Below are 12,140 nucleotides of genomic sequence, written 5' to 3' on the forward strand. Positions count from 1 at the left end.
AGTCAATTTTTAGTATCCTTGTTAATTGAGAAAATTATTCAGGTAATGCAAACTTTGTTTTATTTCCCTCTGAAATAGATTATATTTTATAGGATATTGGCTTTATAATTATGTTTAGCCTGAGTTCTTATATAATTTGCAGGCCTCTGGAAATGAACATTCCCGAAACTGAACTCAGTATCCGTCCACCACAGTCTTACTCTCTCATATATTCTTCTGTTGGCATGAAACCGTGCACCCATCACCCAAAGGAGAAATACTTCAACTCCTTCCCCTTTATCCATACGCCCAATCAATCGCCAAGACCTCTCCCTTGTAACTTAGACATGTCACCTATATTTAGACACTTCCCTCCCATTTCCATAGACTTATCTTCCTTGGGAACCAAATCGTCCAGATAGAGGACTAACAGTTGTTATCATTTTTTTCTTTTTTTAAACACCTTTATTGGAGTATAATTGTCTTACAGTGTTGTATTAGTTTCTGCTGTGTAACAAAGTGAATCAGCTATGTGCCAGGCACTGTTCTAAGTCCTCTACAAGCTTCAGATTGCCCCATGAAGAAGGTACTACTGTTATCTGCAATTTATAAATGGGGAAACCTAGGTGTGGAGTATTGAAGCATCTTTCCCAAGGTCATGAAGCTGCTAAATGGCAGAGTCAAGATTAGAACCCCAGTGAGTCTGAATCTAGGGGCTAAGCACTTAAGAACTCCTCTGTGCTGGGCAACATGTCACCGTGTTCTCACTCCAGACTTCCCCCACATTACTGCCATAAAATCTTCCTCCAAAACAAATCTGATCTTGTCATTTCTCTGCTTTTAATAACATCCTGTTAGCTCATCACTGCCTTCAGGACAAAGTAACATGAAAAATAAGGTTCTTCACCACTCAGCCCAAATTACCTTTCCCACCTTATGGTCTGACCCTATAATCAATCTACCATCCTGTAGTCCTGGCACCCTGAGATGTTCACAGCATCATTTCCAGGTCTCCCCGTCTCTGCAAAAGCTATTTTCCTACTTGAAAAGACACTCCTCCATTTCTCTGCACGTAGCAGTCTGACTTCAAGAAGAAGATCATATGGCATTGGCACTGAATCTCAGTTTCATCATTATAAAATGGGCGTCATAATTACACTCTTCCTCAACTCACAGGGGAACTATAAGGACAAAATGGTATATTACGTAAAAACTTTGTAAGAGTAAACTACGTGATTGGGTATAAGCAAACCTATTCAACTGTAAGGTTTTACAGTTTTTCCCATCCCCTCTAACCAGCCTTGGAAGGAGAAAGAATTCTTAACCTTCCTTTTCTTGGAGTGACTGGGCCAAAATGGGAAATAAAAAGGAGGTACTCAACTGGTCTAAATGTCATAGCTCTGAGGGGTTGTACTGAAAAAAGGTGGGATTACTGTGAACCACTATTTGTGTGTGCAGATGGATAACAGTAAGATAGAGGAGGAGGAAAGATGAATTTACGATGGTTTCAATGGGTTTTACATACTCCCCCTTTCATGTTTTCTGAAGAAAGATTCAAATAGTTCTTTAAATGGTTTTGGGATTCTCCACTGAGGTTTCTCTGAAAGCAAAGCTGTCAATATAGGATCATTGTGCACATGGGACTTACACAGCTTCCCCTCGTGGTTACCAGTTCCCCTCGTGGTTACCAGTTCCCCTTTGATTCTACCATGAAGACAAATGCTCTCTTTTCTGTGCTACCGCTGAACTTTTTTCTGGTATAACTTGCTGTACCATAATGACCCGTTAACATGACTGTCACACACAAATACACGCACACACGCAATGTCAATCATGGGTGTCTCAATGACTAGAATCACATACTATTCATCTCTGTATTCCTAATATCTACCATGGTTCCTAGCCCTGGTTGCCTGAAGAGATGGAAATCTCAAAACAAGAAAAGGGTACAATTCAGTTTTTCTAATTCTAAATCCTTTTATTAAAAATTTCCATAGAGAGGTCTTTTCATACTCTTGTAATTCTTTTTTTTGTTTAGTTCTAACATTTCTCAGAAGCAGTGCTTTACAAAAAAAAGAGAAACACATGATTTAACCAGGAGACGAGAGGTCTGAGGTCTAGCACCCCATCTGCCATCAATCAGCAAGGCGACCGAGACAGGTCAGTTCATGCTCCTGACCTTCAATCCCTCACTAGCAATTGAGGAATCTGGACTCCATAGTCTTCACGGATGTTTAAGCTCTAGAATTCAATGATCCCTTAATAATACTTGGCTCCACGTGCCTCTGGGGGTGGGGGCATAAAAGAAAGAGGAATTCCCAGGAGTGAGCGGTTTCCACTTTGGCTTTCTGTTTTCCTTGGATCACTACTGTCCCTTCACCCTCTCGCCACGGGAAAGCTCTGTTCTTCATACCTGATCAGGTGTCTCAGAAACAGACAAAGGCCAGAGAGGATGGAAAATGATTCGCAAAGAAGCCAAAAGGGGAATTCTGTAACTGTGTATTTTTCCATTCCGTTTTAATTTAAAACCACTTACAAGTGACAACTCCCAACCCGAGGCAGGTGCCGTGGGGTAGCTCATTACACCCTCGGGACTCCGTGTAAATCTTTTTTTCTGAGAACAGCTATTGTCTTCCAAGGAAAAGCTTTTAGCATCATGTCAAGCTGAATAGAACACTGCTTTCCTAAGAATATTTTTAAGAAAAAGAACAAGAGAAAGGTATTCTTTCACAACTGCAAACACAGCCTCTTGCTTCCTCCACCTCAGGCCCCCTGGAAAGAACAGCATGTGAGCCACAGGAGGCTGAGGCAGTGCCATGAGATCACCTCACCTCCTGAGACACAGGAAGGTTACACTCTGCTCCTTCAGGTTACAATAAATGCAGGGTGGAGGTGTGTCTGAGGGCAGAAGCAGCAGACCCAGCCCCCTTCCATCCACCTTTGTTGTTTCTTGGCTTCTCACCCGTCAGTGAGTCGGTCAGCCACTCTTCACCTGGAGAATGAGAGTTTCTAACAAGAGAATGACATTTGCCGTCAGAAAATTCCCACAAATTAGCTCCCCTCTCAGGTCGTTCTTGAGGATGGTCAAGACAATACTGCTACAGGGTCTGGATGGATACATATCCAAAGGGGAAAAGAATGAGCAAAAAATGCTCCTGAGGAAAAAATGAAGCATCCATCACAGAGATGTAGTTCCCCAGACTAAAAAGGAACTCAACTTTCCCTGGACTGAAATGGTTACTGAAATTGTGAAGGACCTCGCTGGTGGTCCAGGGGTTAAGACTCCATGCTTCCACTGCAGGGGGCGCAGGTTTGATCCCTGTTCGGGGAACTAGAATCCTGCATGCCGCAGAGCGTGGCCAAAAAAACAAACCCAAATTTTAAAAGATTAAAAAAAAAAAAACAGAAAACGTGAGGTGATGGGGGAAATGTGGAGAAAATAGAAAATTTAACACGATGATGATGGTCTTTAATAAGCTGTGTGTTTGCACTGTGTGCATTTCTGGGGAATTTCCCAGTGAGAGCAGACCCTAAGGAGGGGGACATTCTGGAACTGTGGGGTGGAGACCTGGGGTCTCCTCCTCGAGTAATCACTTACCATGGGGCCTCAGGCTGGTTACTTCCCCTTAGTGAAGCTTACCTGGGCCACGTGCAAACTGGAGATGATGACAAGTACACGGAGGCCCATGACAGCAAAGGCAGCAATTGTGCCAAAAGCAGGAAGCAGGCCTGAGCTGGAGAATGGCTGAGCCTTGGTCAAGGTAGAACTACTCTCCCTTCTAGGGTTTTCATCCACCTCCACTAGGGTTTAAGGAAACAGTGCTCCCCACTCCAGGGCTTTTTTTTCTTTCTGAATGGTTCTCTAGTTCTGCGTAAATTCAGTATCTTTTCTCAGTTCAAATCCAAAAAGCACGCACGTGCATACACACACACACAAACATACACCATTCCTGAAGAGTACACAAACTAAAGAAAATATGACTTCTCAACTCTTTACTTGCAAGTTGCATATTCAAAAGCTCTGCTAATCAAAGTACCTCTTGACATACAACGTGTGAAAGGATTTAACTAGGCTAAGTGCAATTATGCCAGAACACCATTAACCAATGGAGAGTAGTCCAGTAGTAGCACCAGAATCCACATCCTGGATGGATCTTGCCTACCAAACCTACCCCCAGACCTGCTCATCCGTTGCCTTCTATTCCAACCTGTTGGAGCCTGTATCCCATCTTCCTGGATTCTATTCACTCCTCACTTACTCTCTGCTCTGCAAACTTCAAAAGTCCAGGGTTCCTTTGACCTCTGGAATCCTACCGGTTAAGAAGGGCCTGCACTTTCTAATTCCTCAACGCCTCATCCACTGAGAGTCTCTGAGGCTAGGATGAGCCGTTTATCCTTTGGTAACAGCTCCCTTTTATCATGTTTCTTCCATTATGCCATCAATGACGATCTCTCAGAGAAATGCCCTTTTCACTGTCCCACTGAAAAGGGCAGAAAGTGACTCTGCTCTTGGTGACCTGCCAGCATTTTGGCGCTGAGGGCTCAGATCTCCAAGTGTAAAGTGTGCCTTCTCTCTTGGGACCATTGTGAGAAGGTACCCGCCCTCAATTCTCGGGAGAACAATAAAGCATACGCCAGGCAAATCTGGGTACTACTGAACCGGAAACATATTCATCAAGAAGGTAAGGCTAAATGTTTCCAGGAAAATATCTTTTTTTAAAAATGCTTTTGAAAAATCAATCAAAACAAATGAATCCTTCCAGGAGACTCTCTGGAGCCCAGACCCTAGGAAGGACTAAAAGTAATCAATAAACTGTTCTGAACAATCCCCTGGTCAGACTTTAGGCCAGACCACTAGGGAATCAGTCTCCAGCAGGGGCTTTCTCCCAGGGCCCCGTAGCCATGCTCTTATCTCCTGGGGCTCTAAAATAAAACTGAAGTGATAATCCTGCACAGTGGAAAGAAAGTCCTTCAGTGAACAAAACCTCCTTATGAGGGGTGAGTGGCAGCCACTGAGTCGGAAACTAGCCAAATCACGGCTAAATACAACTGCAAACTGAAGCTGGCCTGGTCCCTAGGAGGGAGGAAGTGGGTAAGACAATTGAAGTTCACCTGCAGGGAAGCTTGGAGGCAGGAGAGTCTTGAGCTGCTGGCTCATTTGCTATTTTCTTATCCTAAAACAATGCATCGTATTTTGTGGTTTGAAGAAACTTAAGTGGTTTCATTTCTGATTTATAGGCATGTATAATTGCATTTTGGAGGGTAGGTGATGTTCATGTTGTGTGTTTTTTTATATCTATCTATCTATCTATCTATTTGTTTATTTATTTAAAAGAAACACAGCAATGGCCTGGGTTCAGGTATGTATTGAAACCTGCTAAACAAATTTTTGATTCTGCAGCCCGTCTGGGACTATGTTCCCAGCACTGAGGGCCAAGACATGCAATCTCAGCTCTGTGCTGGGATCTGAGAGGTCTGGAGGTTCTGAACCTTCCCTCCCTCTTTCCTTCCTGCCACAGTGTCTGAAACATCCACCATGAAAATGCTTCCTTTGGGTTAGGAGAGGAAAATAAAATTCACTGTGAGCAAGAAGAGGGTAATACATTCATTTGTGGTCAATTTAGCGTGAGTTGCTTTAACAACTCAACTAGCTTGCAATAGTGTGAGGACACAGAACAGGGAGGAGAGGAAGTTCTGGATCACACAGGAGCCTGAATAGTGATGCTGAATACTTGTTCTGATGATTGCGTTAGCACATTTCTTGTGTGTATGGACCCAGGAATCAGAAAAAGAAAATCAGAAATCAGGCACCACCACTGACTGTGGTATTTAACCTCCCTGAGCCCCACTTACCTCATTTGTAAAAACGGAGAGTCCTGAATTCAGCCCCATTAGGAAAGATACCAATCAGCTACATAACCCATAACACATAAGACTTTCAGAGTATGTGCAAAATAGGTTGGAACTCTTCTTGTATACTTAGCAGTAAAGGGTAGTAGCATGGGAAGGGCACTAGCCTTTTCACTTTTTAGCTAAATGACCTTAGATTAGTCCCAGGACCGGCTACTCAATGTGAGGGCCCAATGCAAAATGAAAATGCAAAGCCTCCTTCAAAACTTTTAAGATTTTCAAGTTGGTGACAGAAGAACATTAAACGAAGTTCAAGGCCCTTCTAAGCATCGGACCTGTGCAACTGTACAGTTGAAACACCTATAATGACATCCCTCATTAGTCTTTTCTCCTCAGGATTCAGCTCAACGATTGTCACTTGCAAGTCAATTATGCCCAAAAGAAAATGAACAGCATTCATTTCACCACTTTCTGGGTCCTCTCCATGCCTGCCCATCTTGAGATGAACAACTGCTGACATGTTGGCACACGTTTAAGACAGAACACTGTAATGATGCATGAGAAGGAGGTAGAAGATAGGTGGGCCCCAGGCTGAGCAGCTGCAACCGGTCCCCTGTTGACACTTCGAGATAAGATACTAGCAGGAGCATCAGGTCTTGACTGGGTGAGAGACAAATCGACCACATTTTTTTCATTCTTGTGGTCAAGGGCATTTCCCAGCTTGCACATGCACAGAGAAGGTCCTCAGTCTAGCGAAGGGGTCAAAGGGAGAAAGAAACACCAGTCCACAACACCTCCTGTCAAACCCCCCAGAAACCTTCATGCTGGAATCCATCTTGGCTGAGAGATGTGTATGCCACCAGGAAGGACCCCGAGTCGGGCCAAATATGGGCACAAGCAAGATGGTTGGCCAGAGACAAACCCATAAGACTGCCCCCATATAAGCGATCTAAGCCACCATTATTGGGAGCAACTCACTCCTCGAGTTTGCCCATGTGGTTTGCTTCTAATAAGTGCTTTATCTGTTTCACAATCTTAGTCTCTTTACTGAATTATTTCTTCAAAGATGACAAGAACCAAGGTCCTGCTTCCAGCCCCCTCACCACCACCACCCAGAATCACCACACCAGAATCAAGAGTATATATTTATTATTACCAATCTTAGACCATAAGCAGAAAACAGCCTCCTTTGATTCATATGAAGGTGTGCTAAGAGATATTTTTTCTCTTTTTTTTAAGTGAACTATTTTGGAGTGCCAAATTATTTAGGGGCTTTTACTCTGTTTCAAGTCCTCTCCTTATAGTAAGAATGATCTCTGTGGTTATAATATCAACAAAAGCACCATTGTCGGCATAAATAAAAATGCAAAAGCAGAGGCAGCTCCATGTCATAATTACACACTGGGTACCACTCAGCTCCTATTCAGAAACTGAGCCTGCACAATGAAGACATACATAGATCTACTTTCTTAAATAAATTACTGTTCTATGAAGGTTGCCCTGGAAGGATTACTGTCTCTAACTTCCAAGAACTTCTCATTTGCAAGGGAAGGACTTGGCAACGATTACAGAAATTGCTCTCAAAAGCATAAAACACATAAGAAAATTTTTAGAAAATCCCATATCATTCATTAAAGCATTTTAAGGCCTTATTAATTCAGATGGGATAATCGGTTGTTGATTAGCCGGATAGTTAAGCATTCATTGTCATATGCTGATGAACTGTGAGAAATTACATTTCCTAGCCACCAAAGACTCACCTAATGCAGTTAGCACTTCATCAGGTAAGGCTGCATCTGGAAAAATTAGCTAGATTTTTATTCCCCAGTCTTTTCTTTCATCTCCCAAACTTTTCCTTAATGAAAAGTATTCCTTATTCTGCTTGGTCAAAAACTACATCAGGAGCCAACTTTAAAAGCTGGCTAGCAGGGGGACCTTCAACATGGAGGAGTAAGATGCGGAGATCACCACCCTCCCCACAAATACATCAGAAATACATCTACATGTGGAACAACTCCTACAGAACACCTACTGAACGCTGGCAGAAGACCTCAGACGTCACAAAAGGCAAGAAAATCCCCACGTACCTCGGTAGGAAAAAAGAAAAAAACAGAGACAAAAGAATAGGGATGGGACCTGCACCTCTGGGAGAGAGCTAGAAGGAGGAAAAGTTTCCGCACAGTAGGAAGCCCCTTCACTGGCAGAGACAGGGGGTGGCGGTGGGGGGAAGCTTTGGAGCCATGGAGGAGAGTGCAGGAACAGGGGTGCAGAGAGCAAAGCGGAGAGATCCCGCACAGAGGATCGGGGCTGACCAGCACTCACCAGTCCGAGAGGCTTGTCTGCTCACCTGCTGGGGTGGGTGGGGGCTGAGAGCTGAGGCTCAGTCTTCGGAGGTCAGATCCCAGGGACAGGACTGGGGTTGGCTGGGTGAACACAGCCTGAAGGGGGCTAGTGCGCCACAGCTAGCCGGGAGGGAGTCTGGGAAAAAGCCTGGAACTGCCTAAGAGGCAAGAGACCATTGTTTCGGGGTGCACAAGGACAGGGGATTCCTTCCCTGTCTGCCCGCAGAAGGCAGAGCACCACCTAAATGAGATCCAGAGGTGGGCGCAAGCCGTGGCTATCAGCTTGGACCCCAGAGGCGGGCATGAAATGCTAACACTGCTGCTGCAGCCACCAAGAATCCTGTGTGCAAGCACAGGTCACTATCCACACACCCCCACCCCCACCCCAGGAGCCTGTGCGGCCCGCCACTGCCAAGGTCCCATGATCAAGGGACAACTCCCCCAGCAGAACACACACTGCGCCTCAGGCTGTTGCCACGTCACGCTGGCCTTTGTTGCCGCAGGCTCGCCCCACATAACAATTATAAATACCGTACCCCTCCTTCACCCTGGCATAAGTGAGCCAGAGCCCCAGAGTCAGCCGCTGTTTAAATCCCATCCTGTATGGGTGGGAATAGATGCCTGAGGGTGACCTACATGCAGAGGTTGGGGCAAACCAAAGCTGAACCCCAGGAGCTGTGTGAACAAAGAAGAAAAAGGGACATTTCTCCGTGCAGCCTTAGAAGCAGCAGATTAAATCCCCACAATCAACTTGATATAGCCCGCATCTGTGGAAGACCTGAATGGACAACAAATCATCCCAAAATTGAGGCGGTAGACTTTGGGAGCAACTGCAGACTTGGGGTCTGCTGTCTATGACTGATTTGTTCCTGATTTTTATGTTTATCTCACTATAGTTTTTTGTTATCACTGGTGGATTTGTTTATTGGTTTGGTTGCTCTCTCCTTTTTTAAATTTTTTTAATTTTTTAATTTTTTTAATTTTTATTATTATTTTTTTAAATAATTTTTTTTCTTTTTTTCTCCCCTTCCTTCTGAGCCGTGTGTCTGACAGGGTCTTGGTGCTCCGGTTTGATGTCAGGCCTGAGCCTCTAAGGTGGGAGAGCGGAGTACAGTACATTGGACTACCAGAGACATCCCAGCCCCATGTAATATCAATCTGTGAAAGCTCTCCCAGAGATCTCCATCTCAACGCTAAGACCCAGCTCCACCCAAAGGCCAGCAAATTACAGTGCTGGACACCCCATGACACTCAACTAGCAAGACAGGAACACAAGCCCAGCCACTAGCAAAGATGCAGCCTAAAATCATACTAAGTTCACAGACACCCCAAAACACATCACAAGATGTGGCCCTGCCCACCAGAAAAACAAGATCCAGCCCCACCCATCAGAACACAGGCATCAGTCCCCTCCACCAGGAAGCCTACACAAGCCACTGAACCAACCTCACCCACTGGGGTCAGACACAGAAAACAATGGAAACTAAGACCCTGCAACCTGTAAAAAGGAGACCCCAAACACAGTAAATTAAACAAAATGACAAGACAAGGAAATATGCAGCAGATGAAGGACCAAGGTAAAAACCCACCAGAACAAACAAATGAAGACGAAATAGGCAGCCTACCTGAAAAAGAATTCAGAGTAATGATAGTAAAGAGGATACAAAATCTTGGAAATAGAATGCGGAAAATACAAGAAATGTTTAACAAGGACCTAGAAGAACTAAAGAGCAAATAAACAATGATGAACAACACAATAAATGAAATAAAAAATTCTCTAGACGCAATTAATAGCAGAATAACTGAGGCAGAAGAACTGGTAAGTGACGTAGAAGAGAAAATAGTGGAAAGAACCACTGCAGAGCAGAATAAAGAAAAAAGAATGAGAAGAATTGAGGACAGTCTCAGAGACCTCTGGGACAACATTAAACACACCAACTGGGCTTCCCTGGTGGCACAGTGGTTGGGAGTCCGCCTGCCGATACAGGGGACACGGGTTCGTGCCCCGGTCTGGGAAGATCCCACATGCCGCAGGGCGGCTGGGCCCATGGGCCATGGCCACTGAGCCTGTGCGTCCAGAGCCTGTGCTCCGCAACGGGGGAGGCCACAACAGTGAGAGGCCTGCGTACCACAAAAAAAAGCAAACAAACAAACAAAAAACAACATTCAAATTATAGGGGTCCCAGAAAAGGAACACAAAAAGAGTCTGAGAAAATATTTGAAGAGATCATAGTTGAAAACTTCCCTAACATGGGAAAGGAAATAGTCAATCAAGTCCAAGAAGCACAGAGAGTCCCATACAGGATAAATCCAAGAAGAAACATGTCAAGACACATATTAATCAAGCTATCAAAAATTAAATACAAAGAAAAAATATTAAAAGCAGCAAGGGAACAGCAACAAATAACATACAAGGGAACCCCCACAAGGTTAACAGCTGACCTTTCAGCAGTAGCTCTGCAAGCCAGAAGGGAGTGGCAGGACATATTTAAAGTGATGAAAGGGAAAAATCTACAACCAAGATTACCCTACCCAGCAAGGATGTCATTCAGACTCAACAGAGAAATTAAAACCTTTACAGACAAGCAAAAGTTAGGAGAATTCAGCACCACCAAACCAGGTTTACAACAAATACTAAAGGAACTTCTCTAGGCAGGAAACACAAGAGAAGGAAAAGACCTACAATAACAAACCCAAAACAATTAAGAAAATCATAATAGTAACATACATGTTGATAAGTACCTTAAATGTAAAAGGATTAAATGCTCCAATCCAAAGACAGACTGGTTGAGTGAATACAAAAACAAGACCCATATATATGCTGCCTACAAGAGACCCACTTCAGACCTAGGGACACATACAGACTGAAAGTGAGGGGATGGAAAAAGATATTCCATGAAAATGGAAATCAAAAGAAACCTGGAGTAGCAAGTCCCATATCAGACTAAATAGACTTTAAAATAAAGACTATTACAAGAGACAAAGAAGGACACTACATAATGATCAAGGGATCAACCTACGAAGAAGATATAACAATTGTAAATATGTATGCACCCAACATAGGAGCACCTCAGCATGTAAAGCAAATGCTAACAGCCATAAAAGGGAACATTGACAGTAACACAATCATAGTAGGGGACTTTAACACCCCACTTTTACCAATGGACAGATCATCCAAAATGAAAATAAATAAGAAAAAACAAGCTGTAAATGATACATTAAACACGATGGACTTAATGGATATTGATAGGACATTCCATCCAAAAACAAGAGAATACACATTCTTCTCAAGTGCTCATGGAACATTCTCCAGGATAGATCATATCTTGGGTCACAAATCAAGCCATGGTAAATTTAAGAACACTGAAATCATAGCAAATATCTTTTCCAAACACAATGCTATAAGACTAGATATCAATTCCAGGAAAACATCTAAAAAATACAGACACATGGAGGCTAAACAATATGCTACTTATTAACCAAGAGATTATGGAAGAAACCAAAGGGGAAATCAAAAAATACCAAGAAACAAGTGACAATGAAAACATGACAACCCAAAACCTATGGGATGCAGCAAAAGCAGTTCTAAGAGGGAAGTTTATAGCAATACAATTCTACCTCAGGAAACAAGAAACATCTGAAATAAACAATCTAACCTTACACCTAAAGCAATTAGAGAAAGAACAAAACAACCCCAAAGTTAGCAGAAGGGAAGAAATCATAAAGATCAGATCAGAAATAAATGAGAAAGAAATGAAGGAAACAACAGCAAAGTTCCATAAATCCAAAAGCTGGTTCTTTGAGAATATAAACAAAATTGATAAACCATTAGCCAGACTCATCAAGAAAAAAAGGGAGAAGACTCAAATCAACAGAATTAGAAATGAAAAAGGAGAAGTAACAACTGACACTGCAGAAATACAAAGGATCATGAGAGATTACTACAAGCAACTATATGCCAATAAAATG

General features: G+C 43.2%; 1 protein-coding gene across 1 annotated transcript in view; it reads right to left on the bottom strand.

The window, feature by feature from the left end:
* The window catches only part of LOC132488133 (A-kinase anchor protein 13-like), a 51,645-nt gene that overhangs the window by 35,852 nt on the left and 3,653 nt on the right, over positions 1-12,140 (bottom strand).

This window comes from Mesoplodon densirostris, chromosome 4 (genome assembly GCF_025265405.1).
Source record: "Mesoplodon densirostris isolate mMesDen1 chromosome 4, mMesDen1 primary haplotype, whole genome shotgun sequence".
Lineage (NCBI taxonomy): Eukaryota > Metazoa > Chordata > Mammalia > Artiodactyla > Ziphiidae > Mesoplodon > Mesoplodon densirostris.